Source organism: Argentina anserina, unplaced genomic scaffold (genome assembly GCF_933775445.1).
Source record: "Argentina anserina unplaced genomic scaffold, drPotAnse1.1, whole genome shotgun sequence".
Taxonomy (NCBI): domain Eukaryota; kingdom Viridiplantae; phylum Streptophyta; class Magnoliopsida; order Rosales; family Rosaceae; genus Argentina; species Argentina anserina.
Window position 1 is genome coordinate 742185 of NW_026089419.1, and position 5744 is coordinate 747928.

Consider the following 5744-nt stretch of genomic DNA (forward strand, 5'->3'; position numbering starts at 1 on the left):
CTCTGCCCTAGCACGGCTCCAACTGCATAGTCGGAGGCATCACACATCAATTCAAATGGCAAGGACCAATCCGGCGGTGCCATGATCGGTGCTGAAGTTAGGACCTTCTTCAAGGTCTCGAATGCAAGCTTGCAATCATCATCAAAGTGAAATGGGACGTCCTTTTGAAGCAATGTACTCATTGGTCTCGCAATCTTGGAAAAATCCTTGATAAACCTACGATAGAAACCTGCATGTCCAAGAAACGATCGAACATCCCTCACACTTGTGGGGAGGGGTAAGTGACGCACAAGATCTATTTTAGACTTATCAACCTCAATTCCTCTAGATGAAACAATATGACCTAAGACAATGCCTTGCGTGACCATAAAGTGACATTTTTCCCAATTCAAAACCAAGTTAGTTTCTTCACAACGTTTGAGCACAAGTTCAACATTTTCTAAACAAGTTTCGAAATCTTCACCATAGACAGAAAAATCATCCATGAAAACTTCAATTTTAGAACCAATATACTCAGAGAAAATGTGATACATACAACGTTGAAATGTACCTGGGGCGTTGCATAAACCAAAAGGCATGCAACGATAGGCAAACGTACCAAAAGGGCATGTGAATGTAGTCTTCTCTTGATCTTCTTCCGCAACACTTATTTGGTTGTATCCACTATATCCATCAAGGAAACAATAGAAAGAGTGACCAGCTAACCTCTCAAGCATTTGATCAATGAATGGCAATGGCATGTGATCCTTCCTTGTTGTCGCATTGAGCTTCCTATAGTCAATACATACCCTATGTCCGGTCACTGTCCTTTGAGGCACCAATTCGTTGTCCTTGTTCTTCACCACCGTGATGCCTGACTTCTTTGGCACAACTTGAATGGGAGAGATCCACCTACTATCCGAGATGGGGTAAATTACGCCACAATCGTGCAACTTGGTGATTTCATCCTTTACAACTTGCATCATTGGCGGGTGAAGGCGTCTCTGACCTTCCTTGGTTGGTTTGGCACCATCTTCTAGCAATATTCGATGCACACACATGGTAGGACTGATCCCTTTGATGTCGGCTAAGGTCCATCCTATTGCCGTCTTGTGTTTCTTCAACACTTCAATCAATCTCTCTTCTTGCTCCTCGTTTAGTGCAGATGAAATGATCACGGGCAATGTATCCTCTTCTCCTAGAAACGCATACTTCAAGTGGTCCGGAAGAACCTTAAGATCAAGCTTTGGAGCTTGCACCACAGAAGGAAGATTCTTGTTAGTAGTTAAGAGAATTGGACTAGGAGAGACAAAGCTTACCTCACGTGCAACCTCAAGAGAGGTCACGTTCTCAAGAATGAAGGAGGGCACGGCATTGTTTGCTTCTAACTCCGAAATGTTAGAACCATCACTTGTAAATCCGGCCCCTTGGGCAATGGTGAGTGCCAACTCGTCATTTGTCAAGGTATCTAGATAGTTATCTGCAAGGGAATCAAGTATGTCAACTGAAAAACAATCACTTAACTCCGAAAGAGGATACCTCATAGGTTCAAAGATGTTGAAGCTAATCACTTCACCATCGAACTCAAAGGTGAGTGATCCACTAAACACATCTATTTTTGTTCTTGCAGTCCTCATGAAGGGGCGGCCTAACAAGATAGGAACCTCCTTGTCATCTGCCTCCGTTGGCTCCATGTCAATGACATAGAAGTCGGCAGGAAAGATCAAGCTCGAAACCTGCACAAGAACATCTTCAACATAGCCCAAAGGGACTTTGTTGGAACAATCAGCCAATCGAATCACAACATTATCACGTTTCAAATCACCTAGACCTAGGTTCTCATAGATATAGTGCGGCATTACATTAATAGATGCACCTAAGTCTAACATTATCTTTTCAAATGTCATGTTTCCGATTGTACACGGGATAGAAAAACTCCCTGGATCCTTAAGCTTAGGTGGTAGCTTCTTTTGGAGCACGGCAGAAACCGTGTCACTCATTGTAACAACCTCCTTCTCTCGAGTCATCCTCTTGTTGGTGCACAATTCTTTCAAGAACTTAGCATACTTAGGATTTTGTTGTATGCATTCAATAAGAGGCATGTTCACTTCCACCTTCTTGAAGATGTCGAGCATGGCTTGATCAGAGTCATCCTTCTTTTGCTTTGCGAATCTACTAGGGAAGGGAACACGAGGAAGATCATTAGTTGAAATCAAACCACTAGAGTTAGGATCCTTACCTTTGTCATGCACGGCATGATCTTCTTTTGGTAGAGGCACGGCATCATTGGCTTTAGAGGAGGCAGGGTCCTTCTCTAAGTCTTTGGCATTGAAACTCTCGGTCTCTAGTCCTCTAGAAGGCACGGCCTTCTTGTGTTGCTGCAATGGAGCATCCAAGGTCCTCCCACTTCGTGTCACCATGGCCTTCACATTCGGATTAGGCTCAGTTTGGCTCGGCAACTTCCCTCCTTCATGGATCTTGCCCATGAAATCGATCACTTGTCCCATCTGCTTCTTAAGCTCGGTTATATCCTTAGAACGAGCTTGTTGACCTGTAACTAAAGCTTGAGTAGCAGAGTTTAGATTTTGTTGCCCTTGAGCAAGAGACTTCAAAAGTTCATCATAGTTAGGTGAAGATGCATTATTCGAACCATGAACATTAGAGTTAAAGGGAGCAGAACCTTGAGGTACCTGAGGCCTCACAAACAAACCTAAAGGACGAGGTCCTTGACCTTGAGCATTGGATGGTTGAGCATTGTTGCTCCAACGAAAATTTGGATGATCTCTAAGTCCAGGGTTGTATGTGTTCGAATATGGATCATACCTAGGCCTTTGTTGCCCCATAAAGTTCAACTCTTCTTCAGTCATTGCACCATTTGGACAATTGTCAGTCGTGTGATCCTTGAAAGAACAAATGCCACATGCTTGAGGGTTGATGCTCGAACCATTGAATGCCTTGACTAACACGTCAAGCTTCCTTTCTAAAGTCGCCATCTGATTCCTTGCATCAACATCATACACCCCACGGCTCTTGCTTCCTCTCTTCTCCTTGGAACTAAATTGGCGATTGTTGTCAGCCAAGTCATCAATCAAGGTGTAAGCTTCTTGACCGGTTTTGTTCATGAATGTGCAGCCACATGCCGAGTCCACCATGCTCTTATTGGTGGTGTCGAGTCCTTCATAGAAGAATTGCACCAAGTCATCCAACGAAATACCATGGTGAGGACACTTCCTTTGTAGTTCCTGAAATTCTTCCCAAGCCTCATAGAGTGAATCACCATCTTTTTGAGTGAAGTTCTGAATCTCCCTCCTAAGTCTTTTCGTGAGTTGAGCAGGGAAGAATTGCTTCAAGAACCTCCTAGTCATCTCGTCCCATGTAGTGATGATTCCTGCAGGCAAAGAATATAACCAACGTTTAGCATCATCCTTAAGGGTAAATGGAAACAAAAGCAACCTCAAGCCTTCTTGAGACAGGTGATGAATCGATTGGAGCTTGCAAATGTCCAAGAACTCCCTAAGGTGAACATTAGGGTCTTCCATTGATGAACCAGAGTACTTAGGCAGCTGCCCAAGCAATTGAACAGGAATGGAGAAGTTAGCTTCATCAGGTGGAGTGAAAGCAATGCATGAGGGTGATTCCGGGGTGGTAGGAATGAATGCATTCTTGAGTGCCATTGGAGCACCAACAGGGATTATGTCACGGTCCGCAATTGTGTCTAAGTCTGAATTGAAGACGAAGGGAAAGGACAGATCTTTCTCTTCTTCTGATCTAGGTGAAGAGTTTAAGATTGAATTGCTTGGAGATGTTTCGAAATTCAAAGGTCTACTTATGAAAGAGTTGTTTAAATCTCTGAGTGCTTGAATTCGATCCTTGAGCTCTTGTGTCTTCTTAGAAAATTCGGACATGCATAGTACCTGTTTATATGAAAGGTAACGAGTTAGCCATGAAGAATACATAATGGATACATAAAATTCGTGCCTTCCCTTAGTCATACACGCACACTTAAGGGGAAGGACACGGCAACTATGTTGTTTACAAAGAGTTAGTTCTTTACGTTTTACAAAAGTTCATACAATTCACAAGTTCTTTTTGCCATTTCAATGGTTGAATGATCGATTGATTCTAAGTTGTAAATCAAGGTGGACGTGCGGCCTAAGTATGGATGCCTAGACACAAGATCAAGTCTTTGTTTCAGAAGGCCTTTAGCTCAATTAGAGATAGTGAACATGGTAGGACTCATTTGTTGAACTACGGAGAGCGAACTCCCTATCGACTCCATCACCGAGATGTATGTCAGTCAGTAGTTCTCTGAGATCCAATTTTGGTCCCATGCACCAGAGTAATAAAAGAGCGTGCCCCTTACTCAGCTGGACTTAACCTCATGTGTTAGACAAAACTCCAAGTGTTAATAAAAGTCGCCCTCGACCTCATGCAAACTCGAGAGCTAGCATGAAGGGTTAAGGCTAATATTAACAAAAGGGACTTTACCTATTCCGTTCGATTTACAACCTACAACAATCATTCACTCGAGCACCAAAACAACAACCTAAGATACATTACTATATGTTACACGAAATAAGAATAAGATTGAGAATATACAAATATACAATATTCACAATGAATTCGTAGTAAAAGTTAGGGATCCATCTCTAATGGATCCCCAGCAACGGCGCCATTTGATGAGTTCTCGATTACTCGACATCAATATTTAACCCTGAACACATCATAGTAGTATAAAGCAAGAGGGTATCGTTCACAAACCGGGGATCCAGCCAGGGCTTAGGATCACAATACTTACATGAATTCATAAAGGGTTTAAGGTTTGATATAGATTTTGGATTGAATCATAAAAACAGTAAATTAAACCTAAACTAATATATACATGTGATCAACCAACTAACACATAAACAATCACCAAAACAACTCACATGGAGGGAATCGAACTAAGTTCTACAACTTCTTATTGAATCATGCCGAGACATATATTGAGCAACCATGGATGGATCATGCATTTAGGGTTCTAAGCAGTAACCTAAAAACATAGACACTTAATACATTCGATCAAAACCAAGCAGCCATAATCGAAATTCTAACATGTTCATCTATCATGTAATTCCAAAGCCATGCACATTGAATGCATCAAGTATGTCACTTACTTAACCAACAACCATGCAATTCGAAAATCACATAAACAAGAATAAACATGTTCTAAACATAAGTCTTTAATCTAACAACCTAAATATCATGCTACAAGCATAGTCATAACACTTAGAAATCGAAAATTGATCATACATACATTCGGCAGAAACCAAAAACAGAAATTCATAAAACCAAAACATAATTTTCGAATCCTCTATATAAATTGAATCAAGTAGCTATTTCATAGACAAAATTGATACAAGATTACTCTAAACAAATCGCAAGCTTCATCCAAGCACAAGAATAAAACCAAAACCGAAATTAAACAAGAGTGAATCATGGTTACACTTTATAAATCAAGCAATCCACAAGTGTAGCCGAGACTTCTATGGATGAAACCTCCTTCACAAGCGTGTTTGAAGGCTATTGATAGGTGGGGAATGATGGAATCGGTTTTAGGATTTCTTGGAATGGTGAAGGATGAATTCGGCAGAGCTATGGCTGTGTTTGTGTATAGGCTGATGATGTTGCTGAATGGAGAGGCCGGCCTCTATATATAGAGGTCTAGGAAGCCTTCTTGCCGTGCCATAAGGAGATAGAATCCAATTGGGAAACTGAAATCCTCT

General features: G+C 41.5%; 1 non-coding gene across 1 annotated transcript; it reads left to right on the forward strand.

Moving 5' to 3' along the window:
- The first annotated feature begins 3189 nt into the window (after positions 1-3189).
- LOC126804557 (small nucleolar RNA R71) lies at positions 3190-3296 on the forward strand. Its single transcript, XR_007673454.1, has one exon. It is a non-coding gene; the product is annotated as a small nucleolar RNA R71 (small nucleolar RNA).
- The last annotated feature ends 2448 nt before the right edge of the window (positions 3297-5744 follow it).